The 17,683-nt window shown below is 40.9% G+C and overlaps 1 pseudogene; it reads left to right on the forward strand.

Moving 5' to 3' along the window:
• Window positions 1-2,471: 2,471 nt before the first annotated feature.
• LOC129864685 (B-cell receptor-associated protein 29-like) lies at window positions 2,472-14,573 on the forward strand (annotated as a pseudogene).
• The last annotated feature ends 3,110 nt before the right edge of the window (window positions 14,574-17,683 follow it).

The raw sequence follows: 17,683 nt of genomic DNA on the forward strand, positions 1-17,683 counted from the left end.
TTTTCCTTTGACATATTGAAGCACTGTGCATGATGTCACCAAAATACTCCTCCAAAGCACCACTGAGCTGGCAAACATTAGATAAAAAGCATGTTTATAATAGAATAGCTACTACACCAACATAGAAAATGTTTTTCTATTATTTTCGGACTTTTGGAGAATGGATGGCAGTACAAGCTTCAGATTACAGTGGTCTTCTACTTTGAATGTGTTTTTGATGTAATGGCAAGATCACCATTGCATTCATATCAATGATGTCTATATTCCAGTTTTTTACCTTAGCAACTATGCAGATTGAATTGTATGTTTTTTATAAAACAAAATTAGCATTATTATCAGCTATATTGAGTCATTTTTATTGTTAAATATTTATCAATGGTGATGTTTTGTTTCCATTCCTCTAGAGATATTCTACGTATTTAGATGTTAAGTGGTTTGAGAATTACACAGGGTCAGGGTTCGGCTAGATTGAAAATCAATATGGGGTCATGATTTTCTGTTTTGTAATAAGGATTCTCAAACACTTACAAAAGTGTGAGGTGATTCCAGGGGTGTAAAGTACTTAAGTAAAAATACTTTAAAGTACTACTTAAGTAATTTTGGGGGGTATCTGTACTTTACTATTTATATTTGACTACTTTTACTTCACCAATTCCTGAAGAAAATATTGTACTTTTTACTCCATACATTTTCATTGACACCAAAAAGTACTCGTTACATTTTTAATGTGTAGCAGGACAGGAAAATAGTCACATTCACACACTTATCAAGCGAACATCCCTGGTCATCCCTACTGCCTCTGATCTGGCAGACTCACTAAACACACATGCTTCGTTTGTAAATTATGTCTGAATGTTGGAGTGTGCCCGTGGCTTTCCTTAAATAATAAACAAGAAAATGGTGCCATCTGGTTTGCTTAATATAAGGAATTTGAAATGATTCATACTTTTACTTTTGATACTTAAGTATATTTTAAGCCAAATACTTTTACTCAAGTAGAATTTTACTTGAGTCATTTTCTATTAAGGTATCTTTACTTTTACTCAAGCATGACAGTTGGCTACTTTTTCCACCACTGAGAGATTCTTATTCCCTCTTCTCACTCTCAGACCTCCTGTAGTGTGTCACACACACAAGTGAAGATTGTATAGACTAATAAAACCAGAGTATGACTGTCCCAGTCCAGTGGTTTGGTTGTGTAGATGCTGAGCTTGAGTTAGTTAAAAATGCCGGGAAAAGGGGAGGTGGTTTGTTAAAGAAGAATGGTAGAAAGTGTAAGCAGTGAGCTGAAGACAGAAGAAATGGAAGTGAATGAGGGCGAAGTATTGGAGGTTGTTGTTTAACTAGCTAACGTTAGCTGGCTGACTTGTTAGCTAACGTTGCGTGACGTGTGTGATCTTACACGTAGCTAGCTAGGTAAACAACATGTAAGCTAAAGTGTACAATACCCATTGAATATGGCCGGTGTCAGTAAACGTCGGCAAAAAAAGCATAATGAAATTGTTGCCAGCTGAGCTGGTTTGGCTGCTTTCATGTTATCCAGAGGTAAACAAATCATCGGCCAGAGCCGACGCTCTGAATCCCCCAGGACCGAAACGAGATGGGTGAGGCTAAAGTTTAAGAGGGTGTGAACGATGCTGATTGTGTGTAGACAAAGAGCGCTTCACTAGATACCAAAATATTCAAAGGCCATTTTCTCAAAAGTGAGATTACAAGTTTATCAACTTTTAAAGCAGAATTACTTTCCCATTGTTCCTCAAATGTTTTGATACACCATTTTGTAGCTCTGAGTCTCTACTTTTATCCAATGTAAATAAATACAATTTCAAACGTTGCTACATAAGAACAAATCCAGCAGATGAGTCACATATCATGACAGCACACCTAACATCTTAGGTGAATGAGTCAAAACGGCCCAATTCTCATGGTATACAACAGGCTAACCACTACATTTGAATATACTCTATACACTTTAGGAATTAACTTGATTCTACTCATATTTTAAAATATATGATTGGTATTTGAATATAAACAAAAACATCACTTTAAATATCACAAAGCTTGAGTCACACACTACATGAGAGTCCTTTGGCAGGAAAGACGCGGGATTGAAGGAGGAATGCAATTAAACGCTGGAGGCATCTTAGTTTGAACTTTATTAATCTTTAGTCTTAATCCATTCAGTCTTAGAAGATAACATCTTTATTTCACAATAACAGTAAGGAATTCATAGATTACTCATATTTCAAGTATAATAAAATACTTTGTCTAATCACACGTTAATTTAGGAGAATCTGTAGTACACCCGACCGTAGAGAAGGTGCAGGAGATACTGTAATGGAATAAAGTCTCTGAACACTCAGGACCAATGCATAAATTTTATTTTATTAGGCTAATCTTTCAGACGCAAGACCTTCATCAGAGCATACACAAACACACAATGACAATGGCCACATATAGCCTACGCGTCAATGCAATCAGACATGAAGAGCAACGCCTGCGTGAAAACAGCACAAGGAGGCACATCAGTAATCAGCTATCTCAAGAAAAAGTATAACTTAAGTTAGACATTGTTCCACCCCCCACCCCCCAGTACATATTTTACATAGTTATTTTTACATTAAAAAAAATATAATATATACACTCAGCAAAAAAAGAAACGTCCCTTTTTCAGGACCCTGTCTTTCAAAGATGATTCGTAAAAATCCAAATAACTTCACGGACCTTCATTGTAAAGGGTTTAAACACTGTTTCCCATGCTTCTTCAATGAACCATAAACAATTAATGAACATGCACCTGTGGAATGGTCGTTAAGACACTAACAGCTTACAGACGGTAGGCAATTAGGGTCACAGTTATGAAAACTTAGGACACTAAAGAGGCCTTTCTACTGACTAAAAAATACCAAAAGAAATATGCCCAGGGTCCCTGCCCATCTGCGTGAATGTGCCTTAGGCATGCTGCAAGGAGGCATGGGTACTGCAGATGTGGCCAGGGCAATAAATTGCAATGTCCGAACTGTGAGAAGCCTAAGACAGCACTATATGGAGACAGGACGGACAGCTGATCGTCCTCACAGTGGCAGACCACGTGTAACAACACCTGCACAGGATCGGTACATCCGAACATCACACCTGCGGGACAGGTACAGGATGGCAACAACAACTGCACAAGGAACGCACAATCCCTCCATCAGTGCTCAGACTGTCCGCAGTAGGCTGAGAGAGGCTGGAATTAGTAGGCCTGTTGTAACGCAGGTCCTCACCAGACATCACTGGCAACAACATCACCTATGGCCACAAACCCACCGTCGCTGGACCAGACAGGACTGGCAAATAGTGCTCTTCACTGACGAGTCGCGGTTTTGTCTCACCAGGGGTGATCTTCGGATTCGCGTTTATCGTCGAAGGAATGAGTGTTACACCGAGGCCTGTACTCTGGAGCGGGATCAATTTGGAGGTGGAGGGTCCGTCATGGTCTGGGACGGTGTGTCACAGCATCATCGGACTGAGCTTGTTGTCATTGCAGGCAATCTCAATGCTGTGCGTTACAGGGAATACATCCTCCTCCCTCATGTGGTACCCTTCCTGCAGGCTCATCCTTACATGACCCTCCAGCATGACAATGCCACCAGCCATACTGCTCGTTCTGTGTGTGATTTCCTGCAAGACAGGAATGTCCGCATTCTGCCATGGCCAGCAAAGAGCCCGGATCTCAATCCCATTGAGCACGGCTGGGACCTGTTGGATCGGAGGGTGAGGGCTAGGGCCATTCCCCCCAGAAATGTCCGGGAACTTGCAGCTGCCTTGGTGGAATAGTGGGGTAACATCTCACAGCAAGAACTGGAAAATCTGGTGCAGTCCATGAGGAGGAGATGCACTGCAATACTTAATGTAGCTGGTGGCCACACCAGATACTGACTGTTACTTTTGATTTTGACCCCCCCCCCCTTTGTTCAGGGACACATTATTCAATTTCTGTTAGTCACATGTCTGTGGAACTTGTTCAGTTTATGTCTCAGTTGTTGAATCTTATGTTCCTACAAATATTTACACATGTTAAGTTTGCTGAAAATAAACGCAGTTGACAGTGAGAGGACGTTTCTTTTTTTGCTGAGGTTATATATTCTATGACTGAAGTAAAAGTCACCCAGTAAAATACTACTTCAGTAAAAGTATTTGATTTTAAATATATTTTTAGTATCAAAAGTATGGACTCCCGAGTGGTGCAGCGGTCTAACACCGTACACAAACCGGCTGCGCGCATGCGCCATGGAGTGCAAATTGATTTTGTCCCCCCACACCAAACTTGATCACTACACGCAGGTTGAAATATCAAAACAAACTCTGAACCAATTATATGAATTTGTGGGCAGGTCGAAAACCATTAAACATTTATGGCAATTTAGCTAGCTAGCTTGCTGTTGCTAGCTAATTTGTCCTCGGATATAAACGTTGAGTTGTTATTTTACCTGAAATGCACAAGGTCCTCTACTCCGACAATTAATCCACACATAAAACAGTCAACTGAATTGTTTCTAGTCATCTCTCCTCCTTCCAGGCTTTTTCTTCTTTGGACTTTATATGGCGATTGTCATAGTTACCACTACGACCGACTGAACTCAACTCAATCACCCATGTGGGTATAACCAATGAGGAGATGGCACGTGGATATCTGCTTCTATAAACCAATGAGGAGATGGGATAAGCAGGACTTGCACCGCGTTCAGTCACAAATAGAACTGACTTCTATTTTAGCGCTTGGCAATGCAGACGCGAGCAGTGTGGGTGCAATCATTGAATAACATGTATGTGTAAATTTATTTTGCAATGGTGTGGTCAGCATGTTAGGCATTGCATCTCAGTGCAAGTTACTTTACCATATGGGTACCAAGTTCGAATCCAGGCTGTATCACATCCGGTCGTGATTGGGAGTCCCATAGGGCGGCGCACAATTGGCCCAGCGTCGTCCGGAGTAGGACGTCATTGTAAATAAGAATTTGTTCTTAACTGATTTGCCTAGTTAAATAAAGGTTAAAAATAATAATAATTAAGATTCAAAGCACATGCACATCTGAGCTATCTTTGTTGCAGGTGCATGATAACAGTTGAATAAGATGAGAAAAAAACAAAGAAACCCGTACACTGCTCTTTATTAAGCTTTACATATCGGCCTCAAGGCCTTCGTCAGAGTTTTTGTGAATGTTTATCATTTGCACCCTTATGTAGACTTTGCTCCACCCACATCCATTCAATGCATCGAATGGGGTTGGAGTCAAGGCATAGGCGGAAATCCCAGGGGGGACCTGGGAAAAATATGATTTGTCCCCCCCAATATATCACTGTAAACATAACTATGTAATTTCAATAATATTAATAATACGCAATGAAAGCACTTGTGCTGATTATAGACACTTAATAGCGCGTTTTTAAGTTTCACAAGATTGCGACCCCCCCCGCCCTTTGCCTCACAATGATTTGATCCACTGCCAGTTCTTTAGCTTGCAAGGTAATAGAGGGTTCGTATCTACTGTCCGAAAGGCACTCAATGTACGTAACTGACGTGAGGTAATCCAGTCAATCGCGCCATAGCAATGTATATACTTTTTTAATGTTGCAGGGTTCACACACTAGCTGAATTTGCAGAGCTAGCGCGCAAACATTAACTATCAAGCTAGCTAGTACCTATTCCATTTATGTGGCGTCGTCAAAGATGGAATATTTGCTATCGTCAGTTTATTCCAAGATTAGCATGCAGCTGTAGTGCTTCAAAGTCCCTGTGATAAGGTTAGCGATAAACTGAAGTCCAAACTGAACAGAACTACACTCTCTTATACCATTGTCTTAAATATATTTAATGGTCTCGTTGCAAAAGCTAAATTGTCGCTAGTGAATCTTTTATTTTTTCACCTTTATTTAACCAGGTAGCAAAGATTATAGCAAACACCACAGAAACGGAATTGGTGCTCGCTAGCTTTGCAAATTCAGCTATTGTTGGAAGCCTGCCAATATGAAACAAACTATGTTAAAATTTCAAAACGTTGCAGCATGTGTTGTGTAAATGTGTGTGTGTGCAGCTAGACCAGCCAGCCAGCCAGGTAGAAACATGCCAGAAAAAAGTAAAAAGACGGACATCAGAGTATTTTTCAGTACACCAAAACGCAAAGTAAGAACTCTAGTAGCCTAATATCTCAAAGACGAGTTGATAAAATGTTCATAAGAAAGAAGTGAAATGCTAATGGAAATGTTTCACAATGATGTCATTAGGCAGAGCAGGCAACAGATGGCACACAGACAGCAGAGCTGGGGACAGATATGCAGGGACAGATTGGCAGAAACAGGGAGTCTCAGGTAAGTTTGTTGAGTCTTTGTTTGGCAACATTATGAAAGGTTCTCAATTTTTTTGATTTGTAAAATAGGGACATAATTGGAAAATGCCATGGATACCCCCACTCAACTTAAACTGGTGACTAAACTAAGATTTGTTTAAGGCAATGGTATTGCTGTTGTGATTAATTGTGTAGTTTTGGGTACCGGTAGTTAGGAGTACAGCAAACACCTTATTTATTTTCTAGGAGACAGACTGTGAGTCAGTGAGGGTGGTGAAAGGGAAAGAGCCAAGGAGAGAGACTTCAGAGGACAGTGTCACAGCCACGGCAGGACCAGGTGTCACCCTTGTTGCCAGCAACACCAGTATAGGGGACAGTGGCACAGCATCGTCCAGTTACCTCAGTGATGGCACAAAACCATATCAGCCACACCCACAATTTATAGAACCGCAAACTCTTGCAAACAGTGTTGACGTTTCAAGAGAGATGGTTTCGCGATTTCCCCTGGCTACATTATAATCCATCAATAAAAGGAGTGTTGTGTTTTCACTGTAGCCAAGGGTTTTCAAGCCAGCCGTCTTTTGGCCAAAGAGCAGATGCTGCCTTCATTAGTGCAGGATTTAGGAACTGGAGAAAAGCCATTGAAAAATTCACAGCACATCAAAACTGCCAAACCCACCGCCACTTTGTAACTGTAACAGCACACCAGCTAAATCCAATCAGTGTCCAGTTATCCAGTGCGTGGGGTAAACAGCAGGAGGACGCAAGGCATTGCTTGATGAAAATTGTTAGTTCGGTGCGGCATGTAGTAAGACAGGGACAAGCCTTTAGAGGCCACACGGATGACAGTGGGAATTTATACCAGCTTTTGAAACTCAGGGCAGAAGAGGATGATCCCATTTTACTGAAGTGGTTAACAGAGCGTACCACAATGTACACAGGCCCCAAAGTACAGAATGAAATTCTGAACATCATGGCCAATACAGTCATTCGAGGCACTGCAGCTGAGATTAGGTCTCTTCCGATTGTACAATTTTCATTAATTGTTGATGGTACTCAAGATGTCTCTGGTGCTGAACAGGAGAGTGTCTGTCTGCGTTATGTTGACCATGACCTTGTCCCTCACGAGGAGTTTATTGGGCTATACAGGGTGTCGGAGACAACAGGCGAGGGCATTGCGAAAGTGGCAACTGATGTGTTGTTGAGGCTCAATTTGCCCATGTCTGGCTTACGTGGGCAGAGTTACGATGGTGCCTCAAACATGGCAGGAAAATACATTGATTGACTCTATTGAATCCATTGAGACGCACTCAAGACGATTTGCTGGCAAAGCAGTGGATCACTGTAGGGCAGAATTTTGTGTTGGATGGTGTGGAGGTTCAGTTTGGCGACCGTTTTGACCAGGACAGTCTAAACGTCCTGCAAAAGTTGGAAAGAGCGCTTCTCACGGGGGAGTTGGATGAGTCTCTAGATCAGTACCCTGAGCTGAACATAGATTCTCTTTCAGTGCAGATCCCTCTCTTTCACAACAAATACCCCTGTAGCAGCAGTGGAGAGGCAGCAGAGGTCCTCAGGAGGCTTCCAGTGGAGGTGCGGGGGTTGTTTGACCAAGTTGAGGTGCTGATCAGAATTTTGTTTGTGGTGCCAGTGTCTTCATGTGAGGCTGAGAGGAGTTTCAGTGCACTCCGCAGGTTAAAGACTTGGCTACGGGCTATCATGGGCCAAGAGAGACTGAACGGCGTAGTTGTCTGTAATGTACATAAAGACAGGCTGGACAGTCTCAAGAGGGAAAATATCTGCCAGCAATTTGTTGGATCCATTGAAACCCGCAAACATATGTTCGGTTCTTTTGTTCAGTAGTGTGTATAGCAGTGGTTCTCAACCTTTTTTGGGTACTGGAACCCCTGCATATTTTGAGGCAAGGCAGGCAAGGTTTTCAGCGGTCCTCAGGGACCCCCACCCCCTCTATATTATATGTAAACTTACTGGAAACCTTGTGGGACTGAATACGTTCATTACACTTTTTTATTTCACGGACACCTTGCAATTAGTCCATGGACCCCTGTTTGAGAACCCCTGGTGTAATTGATATTTGTTCTTTTGTTTAGTAGTTTTCAGTTTTTAGTACATGACAGTACACTTACAAATTATTTATTTCATGTTATTTTATTTAAAATTGCATACTTTGTGTGACATACTTGTCCATAGCTGCTGTTTGAAGAGTTGAGACACTGACTGAAGGATATTTTGTTTGATTTATTTGGGTTTTTCATTGAAGTAGTTATTTTGCTTTTAGAACTGTACTTATTTTAAGCTTTTTGTTCTTGTAAAGATATTGTAGTAGACTCAGGCCAGGTGCACATATTTAATGACTATATCAATGTATCACAAAGTCAAATTAAAAGGTCAATTCAATACGGAGACCAACTTTGTGATGGTTCTCAATGGAGATTCTTTACGATGAGATCACACCATGTTCATTGTATTTATGAAAACTGCTCCCATACCGTGTACAGTACCATTGCCGCCTACTGGCCTTTCTTGATATTGCTGGTTGTAAGTACGAATACCTGCATACATACTGGACTGATAAGGAACACTGCTATAACTATTATTAGTAGTAGTATTATAATGATTTAAACAAGTTGGGACAACCCTTCAGTTAACTACTGTACCTAACAATTATCCAGTAGTAGTGATTATGGTCCCTCAATATACATTTAACATATTACAACGTAGGCTGTGTTACAGCACTACTTTTGGTGTCCCCCTCAGGAATTGCTCCTGAGAAAATTTCATGTAATTGTCCCCTCCAAAGTTGATATCAGATTTTCGCCCCTGAGTACAGGACAGTCGTTTTTAAGCCCATAGATTTCGTTTTAATGTTAGTCACTCAAATATCACATATATAAACATTGGACATGGCAAAATGTATAGAATTATAAGAAAATTACCTTTTAAAACTGTCAGATGTGTGCGTACTGGTAGCAAAGTCAGGTGCAGGAGAGCAGAGAATTTGTGAACAGGTGCACACTTTATTTAGGCAAGAGTGCAAAACACGCAAAACAGTCACAAGAATTATGTTTAACAATAAACATCTTCGTGGAAAATAACACGGAAAAACAAGCCAGTCTGTCGCGTCAACAATACACACGTAACACAAACAATCTTACACAAAGACATGATGGGGAACAGAGGAATAAATACATGTAGATTGATTGGGGAATGAAAACCAGGTGTGCAGGGAACAAGACAAAACAAATGGATACATGAAAAATGGAGCGGCGATGGCTAGAAAGCCGGTGACGTCGACCGCCGAATGCCGCCCGAACAAGGAGAGGAGCCGACTTCGGCGGAAGTCGTGACAAAAACTGTAGAATTGTTCTCTGCACCCCATGACAAAATGTGTAGAACTGCAGGAAATACGTTTTAAACCTGCAAAATGTTCTCTCCCCGACAACAAGAGGGGTGTGAACAGGTTGTGTCATGAACAATGCTTGTGCCCATAGAAATAGAGGGGGCACGGGATGTTCCCCAATGCTGGAAGTGGGACCTAAGTGAAAACGTTTGGTAACCCCTGCTCTACTGTGTTTGGGCCAAATCAAGGTCGGTCAGGACCTGACCAAATCTGAACCAAACAAAGACGTTTATGATTGGTTCAGATTTTGACCCCAAAAATAAGTCTTGTTGTGGTCCATGCTTAGTGGGAATCCATCATAACATGGAGAGTATAGCTATAGCTATGGACAATGTAGTGAAAGGCGCTTGGCTCCCTACAAGCTACAACAGGAATCATGTTACAATTGAGACAACGTTGTGACTGGCTGCATCCAGGGTTACTTTATTAGACATTGATTTGCTTTTGCAGTGTTCTGAGTCTCAGCATTATGTTTTTGTGCTCTTTTGCAGATGGCAGAGTATCTTCCAGCTGAGAATATGGAACAAAATGGCCAGGTTTTGGAATAAATTCTTCCTCGTCATGATCATAATCCTTATAGTCCTTTTCCTCGGTAAGCTGATGCTAAAAATGTTTAGCAACGGAAAACAAAAAATGTGTTCAGATGGACAAGTTCAGGTGGCAGCTCTCTGTTAAAAATGTTTTATCAGTATTGAACACAATCTATGTGTGTTGTTTCTCTACAGAGTGCTGAGGCGGGTGATCACGCTGATCAACCAGTTGGCGACAGCGTCTAGCACCACGGCCTCTCTGCAGACCAAGGCAGAGAGTGACAACCAAACTGCCAAGAAATACATGGAGGACAACGAGCTACTGAAACAGGTAAAGTCATACCCAGTATCTTGTCTTTGGCTATGCCAGATTAAGTGATATGACATGCTATTCTATAAAATAATTTCTCTGTAATTAATATTACCTGATTAAGCTAATCAGGTAGATAATTAACTAGAAAGTAGGGGCCACCACGAAAGAATTTTTATAGAGCTGTTATCTTCCGAATAAACTCTTAAAGACCTGGTAATCTTTTACATCAATAGCAGTCAATGTTTAATCGTCACCTTGTTTAGTCTCATCTGAAAGTTGTAAATTCTTGGTTATCTTCACGAACCCTGGCTAACAAATTGAATCAGCAATACAAAATTGGGTTTAATTATTTATTTACTAAATATCTAACTAATCACACAGAATTACATATACACAGAATGGATCATTGATTAATAATTATGTCCTACAAGAAAACGTCCCTGGGAGACGGAACCTGTATGACGGCTGGTTACACAAAGAGAGAGGGTTGGGCTTGAATGAAAGCGTGGGAGGACTGAAGAACAAAGGGAGAAGCAATGCTATCGTAAATACAGAATCTTATGCATTCTAAATATTAGCCAACATTTGGAAAAGGAAAATTGAATAAATATTTACTCTGAGCTGCGCTTCAATAGGTTGGTTGTAGATGGAAGGCCGTGTTTGTCCTTTATGGATCTCTAGTCCTCTGAAGACTGTCTAGTGGTGAACTGGAGCATGGTAGAATGGATACTTGGTAGTACCATTGTCGTGTGGTAGAACAAACACTCTGTCCGTCCTCTCCTAGCCCACGTTTACAGTTGCTGCGCTAACGCGACGGCTAGGACGTATCACTCCTTTAGTGAATAAGAGTTCAAAGTTCATACCAAGTTGCCATGCTATATGCTCATGCTATATTCTGACTGCTATAGTCGAAATTCATCCTTCCGGCATGTAGGTTGTCACCTTCACATTGAAATTCGATGTTAATTTCGTTAGGATCTCTAAGGTTGGCTTAGTTCTGTAGGTGGTCTTTGTCCTTTCAACGTGGGGACCTCAAGTCCACACGTCCTTGGAACAGCTTATTATCTAAGTCCTTTTAACGTAGGACTGTCGCCCTAACGTCCTCGGGATAGAAAGTTACATTTTCGTCAAGGGCTTTATATAGGAGGGGAGAGAAGGGCGTGTTTCATAGTTTATAACCAATGTCTCTTCACATGGGCAGCCCACTGAGTGAGCAGAGCTTTCTCTCATTTGGAAGCTAAAATTGCACAACAATTCCATGTGAATCTGATAACTAGAATGTGTAGACTTTCCAAGGTACAGTTTATGTCGTCCTATCATCAGTAATACTGTCTCAGACGCCAACTGATCTGGCATCATATTCATTGAGTACCAATGCATATTTTCAACTTGTTGGATTACCGAAATATGGTTCCTTTCCCCCCACCTTTTGATGTTCCTAGACTCTCTATGTTTAACAAAGGCTTTTCAAGAGTCCTTCTGTAGAGTCAAGAGAGGAAAGGGAGAAAGGTATTTATGGGGGGTCATAAACCTTACCCACAGGCCAACGTCATGGCACCAGTATCACTTCCCTTTCTGCACCTGAGCCCATATTTAAAAGGGTCTCAAAAAGAAGAGGCGCGCTGATCTAGGATAAGGCCCCCCTTGTCCATGGAAACGTATTCATTTTGATGTAAAAGGCGAAACTGATGCTGTATCAGAACTCCTACTCAGAGATATGGTTGTTCATCCACACTAAAAGAAAATAAACACATTTTGGTATTGCATATGGTTGAAAGGTGTGGTTAATGTTTGTTAATGTTTACCTATGTTTGTTTCAGACTCTGATGGATGGGAAGGGGGACAAGGCCACAGCAGAGGGAAACGAGCTGCTGAGAAAAGAGATGGAGAAACTGAGAGGAGAACTGAAGGGCTCAGAGGAAGGTGAGGAAGAAATACACACACAATACTTTTGTGACTGACTGAATAATAGAACCAAAAAATGCATGGGAATTGGATGATAATGGGAATGCTTTGGGGTTAATGTTTTACAGAGCCTTGAAAAAGTCCCAATCCGAGATGGAAGCTATGAAGAAACAATCCGACGGACTGACCAAAGAATACGACCGACTGCTGAAAGAACACCAGGTAACCCCAGACCAGCTCATACATACAGTATCTACAATTAGCCTACAGTGCCTTCAGAAAGTATTCACACCCCTTGACTTTTCCCAAATGTTGATGTTACAGCCTGAATTGAAAATGTATTACATTGAGATTTTTCACCAATCACCTACACACAATACCCCATAATGTCAAAGTGGAAATATGTTTTTTTGAAATTTCTACAAATTAATAAAAAATAAAAAGCTGAAATGTCTTGAGTCAATAAGTATTCAACCCCTTTGTTATGGCAGGCCTAAATAAGTTCAGGGGTGAACATTTGCTTAAAAAGTCACAAAATAAGTTGCATGGACTCTGTGTGCAATAATAGTGTTTAACATGATTTTTCTTATGACTACCTCCTCTCTGTACCTCACACATGCAATTATTTTAAGGTCCCTCAGTCGAGCATTGCATTTTAAACACAGATTCAACCACAAAGACTAGGAAGGTTTTCCAATGCCTTGCAAAGAAGCCACCTATTGGTAGATGGGTAAACATAAAATAAAATATCAGACATTGAATATCCTTTTGAGCATGGTGAAGTTATTAATTACACGTTGGATGGTGTATCGATACACCCTGTCACTACAAAGATACAGGCGTCCTTCCTAGCTCAGTTGCCAGAGAGGAAGGAAACTGCTCTGGGACCGCCATGAGGCCAATAGTGACTTTAAAACAGTTAGAGTTTTAATGGCTGTGACAGGAGAACTGAGGATGGATCATGAACATTCTAGTTACTCCACAATATTAGCCTAATTTACATAGTGAAAAGAAAGACATGTACAGAACAAAACATATTCCAAAACATGCATCCTGTTTGCAACAAGGCACTAAAGTAATACTGCAAAAAATGTGGCAAAGTGTTATGTTTGGGGCAAATCCAATGCAACACGACTGAGTACCACTCTCCATATTTTCGAGCATTGTGGTGGCTGCATCATGTTATGAGTATGCTTGTAATTGTTAAAGACTGTGGAGTTTTTCATGATAAAAATAAACAGAATGGAGCTAAGCACTGGCAAAATCTTACAGGAAAACCTGGTTAAGTCAGCTTTCCACCAGATACTGGGAGAGTAAATCACCTTTCAGCAGGACAATAACCTAAAACAAAAGGCCAAATCTACACTGGAGTTGCTTACCAAGAAGACAGTAAATGTTCCTGAGTGGCCGAGTTACAGTTTTGACTTAAATTTACTTGAAAATCTATGGCAATGGTTGTCTAGCAATGATCAACACCAATTTGACAGAGCTTGAAAAATGTAAGCATAATGGGCAAATATTGCACAATCCAGGTGTGGAAAGCTCTTAGATTTACCCATAAAGACTCACAGCTGTAATCGCTACCAAAGGCTATTTTGCAAAGTATTGACTCAGGGGTGTGAGTACTCATGTAAATTAGATATTTTAGTATTTCATTTTCAACAAATTTAGCAACATTTCTAAAAAATATGTTTTCACTTTGTCATTATGGGGTATCGTGTGTAGATGGGTGAGAAAGAAAGGCTGTAACACAACATGTGGAATAAGTCAAGAGGGATGAATAGTTTCTGAAGGCACTGTACATGTTTGATTTGATATTACTGCTCACCCAACCTTGTTCAAAGCTGTCAGCACTTGGATGCTGTATATTACGACCCTGCTCAAATGTAGACAGAATACTTCAGCTCTGACTTTACTACTGTATATTTACCTCTACCACTTCACAGATATACTGTATATATTTTTTTCCCCCAGAATCTTCAAGAGATTGGAGACAAAAAGGATGATTGATCGGGCTTATGACTACAGCGGTCAGAACGTTTACAGATTGTACCAAGAAACCAGAAAAAACACTGTCACGCACGTTGTCACTTTCCTTTGATATACTAAAGCACTGTGCATGGTGTCACCAAAATACTCCTCCAAAGCACCACTGAGCCGCCAAACATTAGATAAAAAACACCTGAGCACGTTTGTAATAGAATAGCTACTACACCAACATAGAAATAGTGTTTATAGTATTTGCTGACTTTTGGAGAATGTCACTGTTGTGAATGAATGCCTGCATGCATGGCTGTACAAGCTTCAGATTACAGTGGTCTTCTACTGTGAATGTATTTTTGATGTAAGGGGCTTGCTATGCTGTTTTTTCCCTGTATATGGCAAGAGTACCACCGTTGCATTCATATATATATATATATTTTACCTTAGCAGCTAGGTGTAACGGATGTGAAATGGCTAGCTAGTTAGCGGGTACGCGCTACTAGCATTTAAATCAGTTACGTCACTTGCTCTGAGACTTAAGTAGGGTTTCCCCTTGCTCTGCAAGGGCCGCGGCTTTTGTGGAGCGATGGGTAACGACGCTTCGTGGGTGTCAGTTGTTGATGTGTGCAGAGGGTCCCTGGTTCGCGCCCGTGTTGGGGCGAGGGGACGGTCTAAAGTTATACTGTTACATTGATGCTGTTGACCCGGATCACTGGTTGCTGCGGAAAAGGAGGAGGTTGAAAGGGGGGTGAGTGTAACGGATGTGAAATGGCTAGCTAGTTAGCGGGTACGCGCTACTAGCATTTCAATCAGTTACGTCACTTGCTCTGAGACTTAAGTAGGGTTTCCCCTTGCTCTGCAAGGGCCGCGGCTTTTGTGGAGCGATGGGTAACGACGCTTCGTGGGTGTCAGTTGTTGATGTGTGCAGAGGGTCCCTGGTTCGCGCCCGTGTCGGGGCGAGGGGACGGTCTAAAGTTATACTGTTACATAGGCATATTACAGATTTGAGTTTTATGTGTTTTGTTAAACAAAATTAGAATTGAGTTATTATGGGTAGAGAAGCTATATTGAGTGATTTTTGTTGTTGAATATTTGATATCAATGCCGATGTTCTGTTTTCAGTCCTCTGAAGATATTCTACGTATTTAGATGTTAAGGGGTTTGTGAATATTACACAGGGTCGGTCTAGATTGAAAATCCAATATGGGGTCATGATTTTCTGTTTTGTAATAAGGTTCCCGAGTGGGCTCCCAAGTGAGCTCCCGAGTGGCGCACCGGTCTATGGTACTGTATCTCAGTGCTTGAGGCGTCACTACAGACACCCTGGTTTGAATCCAGGCTGTATCACAACCGGCCGTGATTGGGAGTCCCATAGGACGGCGCATAACTGGCCCAGCGTCGTCCGGGTTTGGCCGGGGTAGGCCGTCATTGTAAATAAGAATTTGTTCTTAACTGACTTGCCTAGTTAAATAAAGGTTAAATAAATAAAATAAGGATTTTCAAACAGTTACAAAAGTGGGAGGAGATTCCTATTCCCTCTTCTCACTCTCAGACCCCCTGTAGTGTGTCACATACAACTGTGAAGATTGTATAGACTAATAAAACATTTACATTACATTTACATTTAAGTCATTTAGCAGACGCTCTTATCCAGAGCGACTTACAAATTGGTGCATTCACCTTATGATATCCAGTGGAACAACCACTTTACAATAGTGCATCTAACTCTTTTAAGGGGGGGGGGGGTTAGAAGGATTACTTTATCCTATCCTAGGTATTCCTTAAAGAGGTAAAAACCCAAAAAAAAAAAAAAAACAGAGAGTATGACTGTCTCAGCCCAGGGGTTTGGTTGGGTGGACCGGGTCTGCACTTGAAGTGGGATTGACCAACAAGTCTTACTCTAGCCCCCATGCCTTAAGCACTTATCTCCCCCAAGTACTGTACATTAAATTCCAATACTAGGGGACAGAAGCTTCCCTGACTGAATAAGTGCCTTTCAGACCACTGTAGATATATTTTCTCATTGCGAGTACAAAAATCTGCTTTGAGTAAGAAAGTGTTGCAATATTTCAGTATGGCTCACTATTAATGTAATTATTATTATTTGAAAAAGTTTTTTTTGGGGGGGGGGGGTTCTCCACATACAATCATGTTATCCCATATTAAAAATGTTTTATTATTGTATAACATTTACAAGATATTCTCTTTGTTTAATCAAAGAAATACCCCCCAAAAATTAAGCGAGTGAGAAATGACATCCATTTCATTTAATTTGCTTCACAAAACAAAGCGATTCAAATAAGAGTTTCTTGGTATCTCTTGCCAAATCAACATATATTTGGCCCACCAACCCAAGTGATTGAAATATTCACCTGTATAATATAAAAATACTTGTTTATTCACTAATTTAGAAACAACCTTGATACAACCTGAGAATTGACCATGATGTTTTTGTTCAGAGATTTTGGCACATTAAAGGCTCTATTCAATCCGTATTGCGGAAATTCAGCGTTGGTGTGTTTAAAATACAAAGGCAATATTCCAGCTGTAGTGGAGACAGCATTCATGGTAAACACTGCTCAATCGGAAATTACCTTTACATTTCTCTCGCGCAATTGTAAAGCTTCAGCGATACACATTAAATAGAGCCCTAAAACTTTCAAACATACGTACACAACGTATACACACAGACACGCAGACAGACTGACCAATAAATTATGCAAATTTGCTTTACTTCTCATAATGAATATGGCACCTACAGTGGATAGTCACTGATGGTAGACAGTGTAGTGGTCCAGTGGATGTGCATTTTATATCTATAATGATCTTTGAGTTGTTAATTGTATCACAATTCATTGTGATAATACTGACATTTTCAAGACCGAGATGGATTTACTACCCGTATGCAATACTGCCACCTAGTGGATTTGATCAGAACTGAAATAAGAACACTCCTGCTACACACCTAAGGCAGAGAACAGCTACGGTAAACTGGCACAGTGGCATCTCCTGTGGCATAACAGTCACACAGACATGATGAACAGTAGCCCTGTTTATACCTGGTGCTAACGTGTCCTTTGTCCTGATTGTGCCCACATTTTTAGACCGGTGTAGACAATTAAAAGGTGTATTGTGATCAGATCTTACACAGCAAATTCTCCCGTGTTAAATCAACACTGAGAATGTTACATTTAACACTGGTCCA

Source organism: Salvelinus fontinalis, chromosome 11 (genome assembly GCF_029448725.1).
Source record: "Salvelinus fontinalis isolate EN_2023a chromosome 11, ASM2944872v1, whole genome shotgun sequence".
NCBI lineage: Eukaryota > Metazoa > Chordata > Actinopteri > Salmoniformes > Salmonidae > Salvelinus > Salvelinus fontinalis.